Source organism: Petaurus breviceps, unplaced genomic scaffold (assembly GCF_028583685.1).
Source record: "Petaurus breviceps papuanus isolate PSGF00001 unplaced genomic scaffold, PetGlider_PUasm1.0 90730, whole genome shotgun sequence".
In the NCBI taxonomy this organism is placed as follows: domain Eukaryota; kingdom Metazoa; phylum Chordata; class Mammalia; order Diprotodontia; family Petauridae; genus Petaurus; species Petaurus breviceps.
In genome coordinates this window covers 11,448,334-11,469,253 of record NW_027187324.1, presented here as the reverse complement: position 1 = coordinate 11,469,253, position 20,920 = coordinate 11,448,334, and the positions used below count along the sequence as shown (strand labels likewise).

The following is a 20,920-nucleotide window of genomic DNA, read 5'->3' as shown; positions in this document are numbered from 1 at the left end:
ACTTGACACACTTATTAGCTGTGTGACCTTGGGCAAGTCACTTAACCCCAATTTCCCTGCCTTCCGCTCTCCAAAAAAAAAAAAGGCAAAAAAAGGTCACTTTTAGAAAAATTTCATTCATTCATTTATTTATTAAGAGACGTTTTGACTTGAAAAATGTAGTTAAAATGCATCTCAACAAAGCCACTCCCCATCCAACATAACTAGGCCACCATGTTCCTCAACAAATCTCCCTGTTCCTGTTCTTTGGCCCTTTTTTTCTTTGTGCTTTATAAGCTATGCCCTCCCCACAGGTTGGTGGTATGGTTTATTTAGTGGGAAGAGCTTTGAACTCTGGCTTAGGACGTCTGGTTTCTAATCTTTATCACCAAGTCCCTAACTCATCATAAACCTTCTGCAAATCACCTATTTTTCTTGTGTTTTCATTTGCTTGCATGTAAAATGGAAATAATAATGCATATTAGATTCTAAGGAGAGTTAGAATAGATGAGATAATATCACCCAATAGCACAATGCTTTCCTACTTAATTCATTTGAAAACAAAGCAAGGAAGAACAAAACACCTTGTTGGACGACCCTTGTTCTTCTCTAACCTGGTGTTCTGCTTGTATAAATACTTGATGGAATTTACAGAATGTGATTATGTTATTCCCAGTGCCTGATACATAATAGGTGTTTAATAAATGTTTTGATTGATTGATATTGGAGAAACAGAGGATGAAGAATGGATGTTTGTCTCAACCCTTTCCCCTTCCCCCAAGAATGTGCACCAGGTGTTTGCCTGATTACAGTACCATAGATAGCCTTGGATGCTCAGCCCCAAAGGGGGTATAAGAGAAAGGGAACTTTGCCAGCACCAGTTCAGATCAGTTTGGGTCAACATTTACTAAGTACCTATTATGCCTGAGTCAGTGAGATGGGTATTTAAGACACAGTTCATACCCTTGAGGACCTGCAAGCTAGTACTTGTGTAAACAGCTCTCTTTCAAAATTGAGTATGACAAGCATGTAAGAGAGGTACAGATAAAATACTTGAGAAATCTGAAGAGAAATTATTCCTGGCACGGCAAAGAGGGTTGGCCCAGGGAGTGCTTCATGGATGGGGTAGCATCATAGTTGGACCTCAACTTGGGGTTTCAACAGGTAGAGGTGAAGATGGAGGTGGGGAAGAAGAGCAGATTCCTCCTTGAAATAATAGAAGAGATGAAGAAATGCACAAAGGTAAGTCTGACACTCCCCCTCACCCCTCATTTCAGGGAGCATTGTGGGGCTTGTTATACTCTGCCACGATTAATTGGCTGGCTTGTAGCCCCATTATTTGTCTAAGGTTTTGTTTTTTTAGAATTTTGTAGCTGCAAGTACCATTTTCCATATTCTGAGAAATGTAAATAATCAACATTGCTTATATATTCACATTTATATATGTAGCAATATTAATCAGTAAAGTCTTTACTGCTGGGATTTTTATGTTTTAGAAGTGCATTCCCCCTCCCCTGGAGGAATCTGATGGCATTTCACATGTAGAATATTAGGGAAAAAAAACCTATAAACTCCTCAATAAGGCTTTTGATCCCTCACTTGGAAGAATAAGTCAAGGCCATGCCGAGACTATCTGGCATTTACCAGATAAATTAAGGAACAGAACTCCCTGGGAAGATTTAAGCCCACATTACTTGGTGTCTTTCCTGTATGTATTAATTATCCATGCTTTTTTGCTTTTACACCTGAAACCAGTCAAAAAGTCTCCCCTTCTTTTCCCAATAATATCTCCATCAGTAAAGTGTTCATTTGGGCTCAGAGAGCCCTATAGCATCCGACATCCTAAGACCTTTCACGGGGCACATTTTATTTTCATACTTTTATCCCTCTGAACCAGTTAATGGGCTCAAAGATTCCTAAAATTGATCTTTGTAGGTCTTGAAATCAGAAGGAGCAGCTAATACCTGGACTCCACCAATCCAAGACAATAGTCTTGGAACTCCAGAAAAATAAAAAGCATCTCTAACATGTCAGAGAGGGACCTTCCCCCCCTCCCCTGCCCCACACAATAGGAAAGCTGGAGAAGCACTTTTGGAGCTGTCATACCAAAGCCTCAATCCAGTTTTGGAGTTAGAGGATAGTAGTGATCTGTCTTTTGTCTTCAGCTCTTTAGTGAGACCTTAATAAAATAAATTTCTGTAGTATCTGGTCCTAGTGTGAACATCCAGAATACCCAACTCTCTCTTTGTCTCTCTCTCTCTCTCTCTGTCTCTGTCTCTCTCCCTCTCTCTCTCTCCCTCTCTCTCTCTCCTTCCCTCTCTCTCTCCCTCTCTCTCTCTCCCTCCCTCTCTCTCTCCCTCCCCCCCTCTCTCTGTCTCTCTCTCTCTCCCTCCTCTCTCTCTCTCTGTCTCGCTCTCTCTATGTCTCTCTGTCTCTGTCTCTGTCTCTCTCTCCTCTCTCTCTCTCTGTCTCTCTGTCTTTCTCTCTCTCTGTCTCTCTCTCACTTTGGACTGATTTGTTGACTTTAGACTATACCCCCACTGAGAAATGGGGGCTATGGAGCTACAGCTGTCTCAGAGTCCTAGGTTTGAAGCAGCTGCACATCTACTGACAACTGTAGATCCCGAGTACCTCCAGTATGCTTCACATTTACAAATCACTGCCTAAGACACCATTCACCCTTAATCATGAAACATTTACTAAATGGAATACAAAGCAAAAATAATAAACCCATAAAGTTAGACCATACTTTCCTACCAATATACATAGGATCTGTGAAGGAAGAATTGGTACAGATTTATAGGAACCTAGCAGGGAGGCATTTGAGTAAGGAAACCCAAATGCATGAAACTTTTCACAGCTCTGTACTTGATATACTTAGGAAAAATCTAAACCGAAGGCCACTTGAGCATGGCGTCTCCTTTTCTGCCTTTTCTACTCAAACTGCTCTTTGACTGGGCTCTAAGGCAGTAATATACTCTTTTGTTAAAGCAATTTCTCCAAGCATGGAATCTGCAGAGATATTCAGACCACATCTCTTGTACTCTGTGGGGTTTCTCCCTCTCCAGTTTTAGGTAGCAGTGAAAGAAAAGACAGGCAAGTCTCTTCCTTCCCTAAGCATCTCTGTTAAGCTCAAATCAACAACCAGTAACAAAGCTTCTCCGGTCAGCTCAGCTCCCAGCAGCAGATGCAAAGCCTGTCTTCCTCTACTCAGTTTCCTCAGAAGAGAGGCAATGAAGGCCAGTGTCTAGGTCTAGGATGTTTTCTCAGCTATCAGTTTGTCTACTTTTCTGTAAGCCATCTGCTCAGATGGACACTACTGGATTCAGCTCATTTCAAGTAATAGGCAGCAGTATAATTTTTTTTTCTACTTAGCTTTTTCTGTCTTCTTCACTTCTGTTCTCACTCTTCTTTGGTCTCTGACTTGATTCCTGCTTCAAAGCAGGATCTTTTTGTGTGAAGTGACTCACCTCTATTTTTGGGTGATAAACCAAAATTCACATTTCTGTCAGACATGCCACAAATTAGCAACATGCAACTGTCTCATAGTCAGCCAAAAGTTCTAATTATCAGGGTTTCCTAGCTATCTACCTCAAGTTCCTCATAATAGTCACATGCAAATTAGTTGTTAGGAAATGACAGTGGCTATATTTGCTTTTAGTAGGTAGTTATTTTTTTTCTCTGAGAGTTGTTTTTTTCTCAGCTTCTTTCAGAATTGTCTCTGTTTCTTCCCAAGTACTTTTCAAATTTGAAAGGGGCTAATAGTAGCAAGCATTTACACAGTTCTTTAAGACTTGCAAGATACATCCTCACAATAACCCTGGTAGATAGGTGCCATTATTATTCCTATTTTATAGATGAGGAAACTGAGGCAAATGGTATGAGTTGCCCAAGAAAATATAGCTGGGTTTAAATGCAGATATTCCTGATTCTAGATTTAGCACAAACTATCCCCTATGCCAAGGGAAGGTAAGTTAATGATAGGGAAAACCAGTCTAGGAGACATGGGGAAAGTAGTTATTGGAGAGGAAGAGACTGAGGATGGAGAAGAATGGGATGATTGGCATGTCTCATGACATTTCTCCATAGTTCACCTTACTCTTTAATACATCTTTTATTGGACATGTAAGTCTTGTGCACATCTTTTTCCTTTCTCTGGAACAGACACTGAGTTCCCATATAATCACTCATTTGGAGGGACCTTTGCTGATACATGTAGGAACTTATACAGAAAGCCCTCAATTTAAGTGAGTGCTCTCTAATTAAGACAGGTAAGACAGTAGCAAGATTTTTTTAGGAGTGAGACACAGTAAGTAGAGAGATAGCATAGATTGATCTTTGTAGACTAATAATAGTAGCAAGCATTTATATAGTTCTTTAAGACTTGTAAGACACATCTTCACAATAATCCTGGTAGATAAGTGACATTATTATTCCTATTTTATAGATGAGGAAACTGAGGTAAACAGTATGAGTTGCTGTAAAGCCAAGCATGAGAAGCTTTCAAGATTCTCACTACATAGTATAGTGAACACTCAATTCAATAACAAATCAGAGCAAAACATTCACAGAAAATCAAGGTACAGCATTCACAATGTTACAACTTATCAGAGAAAAACAAAATACAACATTCACAATGACTTATCACTAGAATGGCCACATAGTTTTCTCCAAAGTGGTCATAATAGTTTTCAACAAAATACAATCATTTAGTCTCTCAGTCATTCAATCATCCTTAAGAAGGTTTGTCTCCTTAAAGGACAAAAAATACAGAAGTCAAAGTACTCCACCCGGGGATAGTACATTCATTTAGTCAATCACAGAGTCCTTAATTCAATCACAAAGTACAATCACAAATAAATTACAATTCCATCAGTTACTACTCAACAGAAAATAACACAATTCAGAAGACAGCTGTCCAACCATTACATCCATATCTAGAGTTAGTTAGCAGACAGGGAAGCACCAACATCTGGATTTTTTTTTAATTAAAAATTTTTTTTTCATTTTTCATTAACTTTCTGATTTACATCATTCATTTCTGCCAGATTTTGAGTTACAAATTTTCTCCCCCTTTTTCCCTAATCACTGCCCCAAAATTGCAGTCCCACAGGATATCCCCTCCTCCAATCTGCTCTCTCCCATATTTTCTCCCATACCCCTTTTGACTTCTCCCTGGTAAAATCACATAATTCTTTCCAAAGTGAGTCCTAAAGCAAAATCTTACATCAGGGTTAGTCAGTATTCACAGAGAAGTCTTTCATCTTGACTTGGGCAAGGCTTTCAGCTTTCATGGTTTCCCTTCCATGGTCCCATCTGCTACCTGAATTCACCAGTCACCTGGGTTCAAAGGCAGACACCTCCCAGTTCCTTGTCCAGCTCTCTGTGCAGTTCCTGTTCCACACAGAAGCTCACAGTGTCCTGTCCACCTTAAATCCTTCACAGTCTCTGTTCCTGGGAAGTCAAGGCTTAACAAAGCCACAAACAGACAAAGAACAGACACCACAGTTATGCCTCCTCTGGCAGCTCCTCAGCATCTCTGGCTGGCAGTCGGAAGTCTTCAGCAGAAGTTTCAGCTGGTTCCCAGAATCAAAATCACTTCATCCAGGTTCTCAAAATGAAAATCATTCTCTCCAGCCTGGGCCTCTATTCCTCAGACTCCAGAACCTGGCTCCAAGAAGATCTGAAATTCCAGCTAGGGCTTCTCCTTATATACCTGTTAGCTTCTCCTTGTTCTGCCCCTTCCTGTTACATCAGCAACTTTCTGCTACATCAGCAACAGGGGTTCATACGTTTTGTTTCTTAACAGAGGCTTGATCTAATTAATTTCAAACTAGGTGCTAAATACCTGTTAGCTTTGCCAATACAAAGGGATCAAATTACCTTACTATTACAGTTGCCCAAGAAGACCTAGCTGAATTCAATAAGGGCTCTCTAATTTAGACAGGTCAGATGGTAGCAAGATTTTTAGGAGTGAGACATAGTAAGTAGAGAGATAGTGTAATAGACAGTGTAAATAAAATAGATAATGTATAATAAAATAGATAGTGTAATAGTAGCAAGCATTTATAGAGTTCTTTAAGACTTGTAAGACACATCCTCACAAGAACCCTGGTGCCATTATTATTCCTATTTTACAAATAAGGAAACTGAGGCAAACGGCATGACTTTGCCCAAGATGACAAAACTAATGCACGTCTCAGGTCTTTCTGACTTCCAGGTCCCCTGTGCCACTGTGTCCCCACTGATCCCCTAGTTGGGGAGGAGTAAGGAGATGATATAACAACAATAGCAACAATAACTAGCATTTATACAGTACTTAAAGGTTTGCTAAGTGTTTTACATTGTTATCTCATTTTATCCTCCCAACAACCTTGGGAGCTAGGTGCTTTTATTATCTCCATTTTATAGTTAAGAAAACTGAGGTAAACAGAGCTTAAGTGCCTTGCCCAAGATTACATGGCTAGTAAGTGTCTAGCCTGGATTTAAATGCACGTATTCCTGATTCTAGGTTTAAGCACAAACTGTCCCCTAATGCCAAGGGAAGGTCAGTTGAGGACAGGGAAGACACGAATCCTTCTAGGAGACATAGGGAAAGTAGTTATTGGAGAGGAAGAGATGGAGGATGGAGAAGGACGGGATAATTGGCGTGTCTCATGACATTTCTCCATAGTTCATTTCTTATCTCTATTTAATTATCTCTTACAAAAAAAATACAGAATTGTCATCAAAGCAAACTTTTACATTTTCAGAGTCTTTGCCATTTCTGATGAGGGAATAATCAAGAACGTCCAGACTCCACACCTTTATTGTGGGAAGGGAGAAGAAGAAATCAGACATGCATCCATTATATTATTTTTCTTGTCATTTTAAATTACTAGGTGGCAGTTTTGAAATACTGTACATGACTGAATATGGCCTGAAGTAAATACCATGTCTGATGCTGCCAGACAATAGATTTCCACAAGCCTGAAGCATGCAATTTTTGAAACTCTCTTTTCTTCCTCCCCCTCACTTATAAGTTTAGGGTCATTTTTATAAATAAAAATAAGAAAATATAACCTTAAAAATAAAAGTTCAAGCAATGAACTTTAAAGTGCGTCTGTTTACATGTTGTCATCTTTTCTTATATTGAGGGACAATTTCCTTTGGGATTATCAGTCTTTTCCTTAGCGGCATCCCTTTCCCCTCTGTCTTGCCTCCCCTCCACCCCATCACTCACGACTATAGTCTTTTCCTTGTGCCTTTTTCTCTTTTCATTTTCCCATTTTTCTTTATCTTTGACAAACTCTATAATATTTTCTTCATTATTTCTGTTGTCTTTCTTCTGAAGGTGAACCCGGGATAGAAAGGGGAGGAACACTGATATTGCAGTACCACCTTTAGCTTTTTTATAGCCCTCAGGGTTAATTCCCATTTCTTTTTCTCCTCCCACAGGTAGCCCATCTCTTTTACCATGCCTTCTATCCTTGAGGCTTGAATATCTAAAATTGGACTTGCCATTTTCACCCTTGACTAAGATATTCTTCCTGATATCTCTATTTCTGTAAAAAAAAAAAAAAACACAGAAGAAATGGACACACAGTCATGTTTTATTCTTTTGTATCTGAGTTTTTTCAGTTCTTCAGTCAATCTCTTTCCTTAATTGTCTATCCATTTCCATTTTCACTGTCATGGCTCTACAACTGGACTAGAAATCAGGGAACTAGGTTTCCAATCCTGGCTCTGCCAATTTACTAGTCAGCTAACATTGAGAAGCAATATGCTGGAGCTAGCTCAAACTGGTTCAAGAGAGCTGATTGTTAAATCTCCAGTATTCAGTTTGCATTTGAAAATCTGTAAATGTTACAAATTAGGACTTGATTTAGGGTTTTGTCAATTGTCTAGACTTAAGAAAATGATGGAGAAAATATAGATTAAAATGTATATTAAACTTAAAAGTAGATCATGTATACAGTGTATTTTTCTGGAAAGCCAATTGTTAAAACATTTTTCCAGCATACCACTGGATATAGTGGATACAAGTGCTGATCTTGGAAGAAGATCTGGGGTCAGATCCTCCTACCTCATAGACATACTTGCTGTATAACATTGGGCAAGTCACTCAGAGCCTCGTCAATAAAATGTAAATTGGATTTGTTAAACTTTTAGGTCCTTTCCAGCTCTAAATTTGTGATCCTGTAAGTGTTGACTTAACCCTCTGAACCTGTTTGATCATCTATAACAGAGATAATAATTCCTGGACTGTTGATTCACAATATTGTTGTGAGGATCAAATAAATCAGGGTATCTTAAACACTTTATAAACTGTAAAATATTATATATGTAACAAAAGTAGATCAGAAGAGCCCTAATTGGTTTGATGAGCCCCACAATCAGCTTGATGCAATTACAGGGTGTGGACTTTTGAAAGGAAGGGAAACATGTGAATGGAGATGTGTCCTTGCTGAGAGGACACAGCGTCTATGATTGATCACTAGTGACTTGAATTCTCTCCAAGATGATTGAAGATTGAGATTCAGATGAATAGACTCTGGTTTGAAGAAGCTAATCTCCCTCTGTGGTCTATAAACATCAGCTGTGAAACAACCTACTCTTTATTTTCCCTTGCTTTCCCTGCCTTGGCTTTTAGACCAGAGTGCAGCAAGGGAGGGATGTGGAGGAAGGACAAAAAGTAGATTCAACACTACTCTTAACTGTTGACTTCTAGAAGAAACATACAAGTGGCCTCTGCCCAGGTAAGCCTTCAAGGGAGATTGCTGGACTTTGAGCTCCTTGATATTGTCTTCTGCCTTCCAGTTACATTTTCTCAGCACAAATCAGAGATTAGAAATTCTGAGAATGGACCTTTGCAATTTTAGAGACTGTAACAAGGCCAACAAAACTTCAACTGTTGTACATGCCTTCTATAATGTCTGGTCTCTGTTATTATGTGCTTAAGGATGGGCAGCTAGGTGGCACACTGGATAGCGTGTTAGGCCTGATGTCAGGAAAACATCTTTGTGAGTTCAAATCCAGCTTCAGTCATTTACTAGCTGGGTGAGTCACTTAACCCTGTTTGCCTTAGTTTTCTTACCTGTAAAAAATGAGCTGGAGAAAGAAATGGCAAACCACTTCAGCATCTTTGCCAAGAAAATCCCAAATGGGGTGACAAAGAGCTTGCCATGATGGAAAAAAAATTATAAGGATGTGCTTTTGTTTCTTAGAATTTAAAAAATATAGTGCTTTACTTCCTTCTTGTGAAAATGAAGTGAATTACTATTACTATAGATTTATATACACATTTATACATAGCTATGTTAATTAGCTTAAATCAGCTGTTGAGCTCAAAGATCCCAAAGCACAAATCTGGAATTAGAGGTAGCCAATTTTGCTCCCAAACAATAACTAAACTGAAACTTCCAAAAAAGAGAGAGCATCTTAATTCATATCAAAGATGAGACTTTTCCATACGTAAAATTTAGAAATGCTATGCCACCTCAAACTGGAAATTCCATCTTACCTCCCCAATCTGGACACAGATTTGGAGGTACACAATATTCTACTTCAGTCTCTACTGGCTCCAGAGAATATAATTTAATAAATCTCTTTTGGACTCACAAAATCTTCTTTATGGGTTTCTCCCTAGTGAGTGCACTCATCAAAGATAATAGAAAGACAACAAAGATAACAGCAAAACCCTATTATGTATGTTAGATATTTTCGTCCTTTATAGCCCAGTTCTTTCTAACTTTCAAGTTTTCTTACTCTTTACCCCCCTCCACAAACTCCATGATTTAGCAACACAGGCATATTTGCTGCTCCTTCTTTTCACTGACTGTCCCCAGTATCTGGAACAATTTCCCCTTTGACTTCCGCCTCCTGACTTCCTTGCCTCACTTCAAGACTGAACTCAAATCCCATCTTCTATAAGAGGTCTTTCCTGGTCTACCCCTTCCCTTTAATCCCCATCTGCTAGTGTCTTCCCTCTGAAATCATCTCCCATTTACATTGGATGTCTCTTGTGTGTGCACTATTGTTTGCATGGTGTCTTCCCCATTGTAATATGAGTTCCATGAGGGAGAGACTATGTATTTTGCCTCCCTTTGTATCCCCAGCTTTTAGCACATTGGGTTGCGTAACTATGTAGCCATATCCCTCATGGTTGTTTGTTGTCCCTCATTCTTGAAGAGGACCAAAATGACATCGCTGTGCTAGAGTCAAGTTCCAATGTGTACGACTGTGACTGATCAGAGTCATATGAGCTTGAAACGGTCTACCACAGGTTGGGCACAAATAGTCCATGTGGACATCTGGGTGCAAATCTAAATGTTCACATCCTTCATTTCCTTCGAGCTACTTCAATTCTGGTTTGCTCATAGAGCACAGCACTTTCTCGGATGTGGGTATGCTATGTTGAGCAGTCCTGTGCCAGTGTATCCCATGTCACACAATCTCTTGAGAGAGACCTTGAGAGTGTACTTGTATTGCTTCTTCTGACCACCGTGTGAACACTTGCGCTGTGTGAGTTCTCCATAAAATGACTTTTTTTGGCAATTGTATGTTTTGCATTCAAACAATGTGGCCAGTCCATTGGAGTTGTGCTCTCTGAATTTGAAGTTAGTTAGTTAGTTAGTTTGAATAAGGACCTCAGTGTCTGGTATCTTATCCTGCCAGGTGATCTTCAGAATCCTCCTTAATAGACTGATCCTTCACCTGGAAGATGGTTATGTACCAGAGAGCCAGTGTGGCTTCAGAAAGAACTGAGAACAGTCAGTTTGGTGTTTACTGCTCGACAACTCCAGAAAAAATGCCAAGAACAGAACAGAGGTTGTACACAACATTTGTAGATTTGACCAGGGCATTTGATACTGTTAGTCGTGAGGGATTATGGAAAATTATGTCAAAATTTGGTCACCCAGAGAAGTTCATCAGCACTGTACATAAATTTCATCATGGCATGCTTGCCAGTGTTCTAGACATATCACCCATATTGAGGCATGAATAGATATTTCTTGTATCAAGTGCACCCCTCTCCAGGGGGAGATGGTGGTTTCTACCAGGAGGAAAGCTGAATGAGGACATGTATAGGTACCTGCATGAAGGATAGAGTTGCTGGCAGTTACTGATCAAGAAGAGACATGTGGTTCCAGACCATCGCTGAGACCAGCTCCAGAAAGGAGATGAATACTTCAGAACTTTGATGAGTCAGGAATTCTTGGTAACTCTAGTACTCAGAATTACTTATGAGACAGTCCCTAAAATGGGTCCCCTCATTATAGCGAATACAATAAGAGTTTGAGGAATTTGAAAATGAAGAGGAGATCTGATCAATTTCTTCTCATTTAAATTTCTTTATTTGCTTTCTAAATGAGCAAACTATGAGAAACAGGAGTTTCCAAGGCTGGGGTGTCTTTTTCATGCCACTGTATATGCAGAATATACATACGTATTTAAAAGTTGTCGACTTCAAAAGTTGGACATCATCAATCAGAGGGAGAAGTTTTCCTTAATACCGAGTTTTTAAGAGAAAAGGATTCTTCAGGGAAGATGGTAAGGTGCCAAAGCCATGTCAAATGATCTGGGCCTTACCAGTTCTGCTGATATTGCTGTGAACTGCTCAGGACAAAGGTGAATGAGAAATATTTGTTTAGTAGTCCCATAAAGGGTTTTTTTCCCTTTTGAGGGAATCTGAGTATAAAGGGTTGAATGTCTTATGGTACTGTATTTGTTTAGAAGTTCCTGTTTGTCCTTTGCATCTCATGCACTTTCTCTTGTGGATGAAATAAAAAGGCTATCCTGTATCTCATGCTTCTATTATAATTGAATTCCTATATGGGAATCACCTTTACTTTGGAAAATCTAACTAGGAGCTATACCTAAACTTTATTTTATAGATTTTTTTTTCAGGAAAAATTCAGGTTGGAGGCACAACAGGCCAAAGAGAATATTACTGCTTTGAGATTAGACCTCCATGGAAACACCAAATCCATATGTATTAAGAGTCCTTGAGAGACAAAGGAGAGACAGCGATCCTGGGTCATACAGGTATGTATTGTATATGTCTGTACACACATGTGTATGTATATGTGCATATATTATATATGTATATATGTGTAAATAAGATCTTTAACTCGTATGTAAACTATTGCAATAATTTTCTAATGTAATTCCTTGCCTTCCTTTACTTCTATCTTTAATCCAGGTTTTGCTCTTGAGCTAAATTTTCAAAAAAGTTTTTAAAAAAAAGTTTTATTGCATTTTAAAAAAGTAAAATGCAAAACGTAAAAACCATTTTTAGCTCCAAGTCTGTACAAAAACAGGTGTAAGAGTATTTGTCCCCCAGAGTTTGCTGAAATTTGTCTAATCTATCCTACCTAGTCCTGCCTATCAGTTTTTTGTATTATATATATATATACATATGTATATGTATATATATGTATGTATAATTTTTTACAAATAAAGCTTTGGTGATAAATTTTTTGTTTTAACTAATCAACATTTCCCAATGTATTTAATGCCTCTCCCCTCCCAAAGGAGTCATTCCTTATAACAAAGAATAAAAAAAAGGGGAAAAAAGTTCAACAAAGCTAACCTATATATATTGGATAAGGGGCTTAGATTATTTATGTGCAGGAGGCTTGTTCCATATCTCTTTAGAGAGAGGAATAGAGACCCAATAAATAATTCCAGGGTTACTCAGAGACTCCAATGGTGGTCATATAGGAAAGGAGGAATCAGGGTTGTCAGAGTGGGCATTGCTGGAGCCCAGAAGGGTGTGACTCCTGACTGAACTCAGAACTTTTGTCAGTCCTGACCAACAAGAAATTCATTAATTCTTAGAAGGGGCTGGTTCTTTGCAAGAAATACCCAGCTCCAATTTTGTAAGGGCATTATGATTTCTTGCCTATTAGCTATGACTTCTTCAGAGAGAGTCCAGCAGAGGTGCAAGGGCTTTAAAACAGAAGAGAAGGCAAGTTTGTGGATGCTCCTTAGAGAAAATTGCAGTTAGGGTGACAGAGATGCCAGAGGGCAAAACTGTATCCTGGGGAGCTGCACAGAACCATTTCTGGAGCGATTTCATATGCAGAGGGTCCTGGGACCCCACGAAGACATTGAATGAATGAACATTTTTACAATTTTGAACATGATCTGTTTCTCAATTCCCTCTTTTTAGAAAATCATTTCACTTTAAACTCCCTAGACTTTTCTGTCAGACTTTTCTATCACTTCTTTGTCATTTGGCCATGATTAAGGAATTGTGTATTGGACTATGCTTTTCTTCCCCCTTTTTTCTTCCCTTTTCCAGCCAGCTGCTTCTTGGGCCCCAGGGATTTTTGCTGCATAGGTGGGAGGGAGGGGAGAGGAGATTCAAGTTCCCTCAGAATAACCTCAATTTGTAGCCGCATTTGTGACTCAGTGTTGTGATCCCTGCCTGAAACTCTTTCTCACAATTAGACTTGAAAGAAAAAAAAAAATGAAAACCATCCATGTAAAGCACTTGCAAATTGGAACTGGGTATTTCTTGCAAAGAGCCAGCTCCTCTTATTGGTTAATGGATTTCCTCTTGGTCAGCCTGTGCCATCATGCTGAGACCTCACAGAAGCTGATACCACCTCTGCCTAACACAGCTGGTCGCTCATTACATTCCTAGGATTTTGAAATGGGGAAAAAAAAATCTTTTTTTCTTCTAAATAGGCTACATTTCTGTTCACTCCCTGAAACGCAGAGGGTACGTTACAACATAAAGGCAAAGGTTTGCTCCTGAGAAGGAGAGAGGAAGCAGAGAAACACTAAAGGGAAAAGAGACCCATCCATACATGACAGGAAAACCAAAAGAAATTGGGAGCGCCGTGCACAATGGGCCACATGGCCTTTGTTTCACTCCTGGCTGACTCCTTTTGAATTAGGGGACGTGCCAAGCTATGTGGTAACTCAGAGTCCCTTGCCAGGCTCTGGGTATTTCTGGCCTCTTAGCATCTGTCCTGTTTACTCCTCACAATGAATGTGAGGGGATTTCTTCCTGAACTAATCACAGGGCCTCACAGGATGGCAGGCATCATTTCTACACCTCTTGTTTCATGTGAAGACGAAGGATGGGCTTCCGGTGAGACCCTTCTTGTTCATTCTAATGCAGGCTTTCCACTCCCTATCGCCCTCCTGCAGATCTATTTGAAATACTGAATCTCTGATGTAACCACAAAGAGTAGCTTACCTTCTAATGCTTTCTTTCTAAATGCCTTTCTCTTTCCTTTAGAAACATTTTGTATGTGATTTAGAAACATTTTTGGGGGGTGGTATATGTCTGTGTGAGTCAGTATTCATAATGTAAGTTATTTAAAATTGGAACAAGCTGATGTTGAATTTATTTGAAATTATATAAATATACAGTGAGTCTAAAATTAGGAAAATATCATGATCCATTGTAGACAAACTCCCCTTTCAGGATGCTTGTAAAGCTCTAATGCTATAATGAGACAGTATATGTAAAATGCTTTCAAAATTTTAATTTACTATCTATTACTATTTATTATTATTACTTCACCCTTTCACACTTGCTTCTCTTAAAATATTTTATTGATTAAAAGTACCATTCTCACTCGTGATTAACTCTTTCCAGAAGAACCCTCCATTTTAACAAATCAATATGGTTAAAACACACACACACACACACACACACACACACACACACTCATTGTCCATGTCTAAAAGGTAGGTCTAATTCTTTGCCTCTAGTCCCCCTCTGCTCTCCCAAAAGGTGGGAAGCATGTTTCACTGTCTTCTGAAGTCCTTGCTATACACTGCATTGATCAGAAATCACTCAGCCTCAGTTTATAAACATCTCCCCAAGTTTATCTGCCCCCTCCAAATTGATCATTTCTTCTGGGGCAATAATATTCCATTCACACGCCACAATTTGTTCAGCCCTTCTCAACCGATGGGCACCCACTTTGTTTACAGTTTCTTTGCAACTACGAATAAATATTTTTCTTCATATATGAGACTTTTCCTCCACCATTTCCCAGTAGCTTCCCTTCTTTTGAACAATGAAATTCACTTATGTCTTCTCTCCCCATCATTGTCACAGTCATCTACCAACCTCTCTCCTATTCTCTTCCATGAGTTGAGGTCTTGGACCACTTTGTTTCCTACCATCGACCTTGATAACTTCATCATATACAGTGATAAACCTTTTGACTTCACGCAGTTCTTTGCAATTCTTGATTCCTATAATAACTGCATATCAATGTCCACCAGCCACAAGCATCATCACACAGGATCATCCAGAATTTTGATTTACCCCTTCTCACAACCTCCTGTCCCTAAAATTCTCCCAGACTCTTTTTTTTTGCCAAATTAACTTTTTGTCCTTTTTTGATCTTCGGTCCCTTAATTATTATTTGTTCCTCTAATTTATCAGCCTGCTTCTGGCTTCATTTTCTTTCCTACCTAGTATAGGTTCCACGATCACTTAAATCAGAGATCTTTACACTCATATCTTAAGTCTGATCAACCCATAGTCTTTCTTTCATACTTTCCCTTACCCATGTAACATCCTGGAAATACCGCCATCTTCTTTCTCTTATCTTGTTATTCTTGTGGGAAGAAGACAGGAAATCAAGCCAGCTGATTCTACTACAAGCTCATGCAGTCTATGATTATGTCTCATTGATTCCTTATCACATTCCCCATAGTAGGTGGTCTATACCTTTACTACTCTTCTCAAGTCCCTGACCCCGCCATTTTGGGGTAAATGATCTTGCTTACCAACTTTACGGATATGTGAATTTCCTCAACTTCTCTCTTTTTCTACCTTAAAGTTTCTCTTCTTTCTGTTTGTTTCAACAATAAAAAAAGTCCCTTCTTTTCAAGGCTGATTCATTGATGTGTTCTCATTTTCATCCCTCCTGCCTTCTGTGGTACCTTATATCACCAATTATTTCACTTTTCTCTTGTGTCTTCAGTCTCTCTTCCATTCTTGACTTTTTCTCTTTTATCTGCATCTATCTATTTTCAGGTCTCATTTCACTGAAAATGAAGTTTCCCTAGACACTGCTACCCCCAGGATCTATTGTTCTTTCTCCTCTTCACCATCAAATACCTCAACAGAGTACTCTATACCCCTCCTTTCACTCCTTGTTGTCCATTGACTCCTCAATTATTGTAGTTCATTTTATTTTATTTTTTACCCCACTGTCTACTGAAACGATGCTCTGGGAGGGTCACCAATAATATTATTCCTTAATCCAATGGATTTTCCTCAATCCCTTTTTTTGGATGTCTCTGTTGCAATTGTTTTTACTTTTTACCACCTACACCTTAAAGTTCTCTCCACTTGTGAATGGCGTTTTCTTTTCTATGTGATTGTCAATATGTGGCTTATAGGGTGTCCAGACAAGCTTTTTTTTTAAGACTAAGTCTCCCTATCTCACCTAGGCTGGAAGTATAGGGGCTACTCACGGACTTGGTTCCACTCTAATTGGAGAAAGACCCTTGGTCTTCTCTGTTTCTGACCTATACAGGTTTGTTCTTCCTCAGGAAACCTAGTACCCCTTTCCCTTACCAAATTAATGCCAAACTTAGTGCAGACACCTGATTGACTTAGCATGGCATCTTTTAACTTAGACTTTCCCTATACAATTTTATTGTTAAAAGGTAGAATCTATAATAATTGAATTGGGGTCTGTATTTCAGGGATTGTTTAGGCCAGTTTGTAATTCATTCCTCAGGCTTAGAAAAATCAGGACTGGGGGTGGCTAGGTGGCACAGTGAATAGAGCACTGGCCCTGGCATCAGGAGGACCTGAGTTCAAATATGACCTCAGATACTTAACACAAAAAACTAGCCATGTGACCTTGGGCAAGTCACTTAACCCCAATTGCCCTACCTTCTCCCTCCAATAAAGCAAAAAAAAAAATCAGAAGTGGCTTGACCTAAGCAGATATGTCTGTGGATCCAGGATCCAGGCAAACACCATGATAATGACAAAAACAAATCTCCTAGTCAGAGCATTTAAGATTCACAAAGCCCTTTCCTCACAATTATTTTGTAACATATTGCATGTATTATTACTCCCTCTTGATAGATTGGTTTAATTTCTTGTCCATAGTAATATAGTTAGTAACAACAATCATAGGAGACATTTATATTGCACTTTAAGATTTTCAGAATGTTTCATATATCTTACCTCATTTGATCTTCACACCAACCCTATGAAGTAAGTACTACAGATATTATTCTCATGTTACAGATGAGGAAACTGAGGTTAAATGATAAGTCCATGACTACACTCTCAATGAGTGTTAGAAGTAGGATTTAGACCCTAAACTTGTTCAAGTAACAGCTTAAATAGATGAAATCTCAGGGTTAATCCAAATAGAAATATTCAATGAGTCTCATGGTTTTTCTGAAAGACCTAGATGAATAGTCCAATTGCGATGGGTAATCTCTGAGGTATGTGGGAAAATGGGAAAAGGAAGGTCAATTCATCAAAGTATAGATGCTTGAGCTTGATATTCATTCCTAATAAATATCTAAAACTGATGATTAAACTGATGGTTTGTGGGCCTTTAGAAAGAGAAATGATTACCACTAGGGGCCAGCATGGGCTCATTCTAGTTCTCATAGGAGCTGGAGAAGTCATGCAAGACCAACCTCATTCCCTTCTTTGATGGGGTTACTGGAATGGTAGATGAAGAGAATGATGAAGATGTATTTTATCTGAATTTCAGTAAGATATTTAACAACGTCTCTCACAATATCCTATTGGACAAGCTGGAGAGACTTGAGCTCATTGATTTTAGCACAGTTAGGTAGATTTATAACAGATAGAACAATAAGATCCAAAGAGCATCCATGAAGTGGGATCTCTAGTGACATTCTGTAAATTCTCTATGTGGTCCTTCTGTTGTCAACATTTTTATCACTGACTCAGAGAAAGATAAAAATGGCATGCTTATCAATTTGTTGATAACATTATGTTAATATCCTGCATCACAAAATCAGGATCGAAATAGATCTTCAGAACCCAGAAGAATGAGTCAGATCTAACAAAATGAAATTTAATAGGAATAAATATGGTCCTGTACTTGAGTTCAAAAGATCAACCTCATATGCACAAGATAGGGAAGATATATCTGAACGTGGTACATGTGAAAAAGACTTAGTTTTAAGCTTCAGATTCAATAGATGTCGATAAGTATTTATAAAGCACTTTTGTCACATTCACTGTGCTAGATACCAGGGATATGACACAAGCAAAATAATCTCTACCCTCAAGGAGCTTATATTTTATTGGAAGAATTCACATGTACATATAGAAATAAATACAAAATAAATTAATTAGCAGTTAAGAATTAGGACATGCCTCATATTAGAGATGAGAGATTTCAACAGGCAAAGTTGAGGAGCCAACAAGCAAGTTTGTATTTTATCCTAGAAATTCATAGAGAACCACTGGTTGGACCACAGGGTTGACATAGTCTTACCTGTGCTTTAGGAATATCACTTTGTGTGAAACATGAATCAAAGAAGGAAGAGACTTGAGGTAGGAAATCCAGCTAGGAGGTATCACAATAGTCCAGGTGAGTGGCAATGAGGGCATAGAATAGTGAGACATATGTGGGGAGAAAGAGATAAATATAGGAGATAAGGAAGTAGTAGAAGAGTTAAGATGTGATCATTGATTGGTTTTAGTGAGAAAGGAAAGTGAAGAGTCAAGGATGTCTTTGAAGTTTTAAACCTGGCTGACTGAAAGAAAGGGATGAACAGTATAATGTGGCTTGTAAAAAAGAAAAGAAAAAGCTAACATAATCTTAAATTGGATTAAAAGGATTATGGTGTCCAGAATAAGGGAGATGATAATCTGAATGTATATTACCTTGGTCAGCTCTGGGTACAATATTAAACAATGCAAGCAAGGCGTAGACATATATTGACACACTAGACTGTGTGTCAAGAAAGGTAATTAGAATTATAAAGAAACTTGAAACCAGGTCATTTTAGAACCTGTAGAGATGTAGTGGAGATGAGAATAATGATAATTGTGCTATGATAATTGTATCCAAATATGTGAAAGTCTCTCATGAGGAAGAGGGAGTTGACCTCATCCCTATCCCCACAAAGTCGCTCTCCAGATTTATCTGCTTCCTTCTGCTATACCCCTCTGAAGCACCTGTCTCACAATAAACAACTTCCTTTCATTTTAAACCTGTTTCTTTCCCAATCCTTCCATTTTCTGACACTCACTAAGACCTGGCTCTCTCCTGATGACCGTCTTTCTTCATAGCCCTGTACTGGCTCCATTCTGTTATGTGCCCTGTCTCACTGGGAGGTAGGGGAGTCAAAATATTTCTTGATCCCCATTACTGGTTCCAGACTTACCCTCTATCACCATCACTCAGCAACTTCTCCTTTGAGATCATGTCCCAATTTATTCTCAATCTTGATCCTAGTAGCCATCATATATTGAACATCAGGGCTATATCCTTCCTTCTTCAGTGAGTTTAATGCCTGACTCAGTCTTTCTATCCCAATTCCTTACCTCTTACCAGGAACTTTATTATTTTTTTTTAACATTTATTTTATTTATAATTTATGGAATAAAACAAGCATTTCCATAACATAGTACAGTAAAAAAGATGAATGCACATGAAACTACAAATCTACTATGTACCACTTGCTATTCCTTTCAAACATACAACAAAATTATAATGTAAGTTTTTTTCTTTTTTTTCCCTCCCCTTCCTACCCTAGAGAAAGCTACCATTAGGCACATCTATCTGTCTGTCTTCCTGTTTTCCTGTCTACCTGTCTATCTGTCTACCTACCTACTTCTCTACCTGTCTACCTACTGTCTCTCTGTCTCTATCTGTCTATCTATCTATCTACCTACCTCTCTACCTAATCTATAGATATCGATATGTAAAATTATTCTACATATCTACCATTTCTTTCTCTGGATGCAGATACTATCTTCATATGGCCTTTAGAGTTAATTTGACTATTTATAATAGACAAAATAACTTATTTGCTCAAAATTGTTCTTAAAACAATATTGGTGTAACTATATATAATGTTCTCTTGGTTTTAGTTATTTTACTCTTCATTATTTCATGCAAGTCTTTCCAGGTTTTTCTAAAATCATTGAGCTCATCATTTCTTATAGCATAGTAGTTTCCCATCACCTTCTTATGCCACAATTTGTTCAGTCATTCCATTTCAAAAGAGGAATATTAATGTTTTCTCAAAAATACTAACTTCCTCGATCCTCATTCTACTCAGTTTTTATGGCCAGCTCCTCTATTCCTCAGCTATACATAGATAGTCATACCCTTGATCTTGTCATCATCCATAATTGTTTCACTTCCATGTTCGTGAACTCTGAAATTTCTTTATTTCACCATAATCTTTTAATAATTTCATTTTAGGGCTCAACCCCATTCTTTTTCCTCATCATTCTTATCACCTCTCAGTATATTCCAAGACCATCACTTCTACACTGACTATATTCTCTACCTTTCCCTAGCTCTACATTTTGGTGAAGCAGTTCATCTCTGCACTATTCTCCACTTTCAAATCCTTGCTGCTGCCTTGTCTTATTGCCTATCATGTCTTGATAAACCTCCTTTGGGTCTTATTTATGTGATACATGGCTTTGGAGGAAATTTTCAAAACATGCTGATTTGCCCCACCACAAACATTATTAATTGGGCCCTCATGGCCATTCATCTATTTTCTATAATCAACTTGCCATCCTATTCTCCATTATGGTTGTTTGAAATCTTCTGTTCTCTTCTTAAGCCTCTTACTACATGCCTACTGTCTTCCTTTCTGTTGAGGCCCAACTTTGTCTTATACTATTGTCCCAGAGCTCCTTCTTCATACATCATATTCATCTCACATCACTCAGACATCTTTCCATATTATTTATTCCTTCACTCCTATCTCAGGTGAAGACTTT

General features: G+C 38.5%; 1 long non-coding RNA gene across 1 annotated transcript; it reads left to right on the top strand.

Annotated features, from left to right (window-relative positions):
- Positions 1-1,060: 1,060 nt before the first annotated feature.
- On the top strand, positions 1,061-12,000 carry LOC138145137 (uncharacterized). The gene is made up of 3 exons (XR_011164119.1): positions 1,061-1,221; positions 7,978-8,104; positions 11,856-12,000. It is a non-coding gene; the product is annotated as an uncharacterized lncRNA (long non-coding RNA).
- The last annotated feature ends 8,920 nt before the right edge of the window (positions 12,001-20,920 follow it).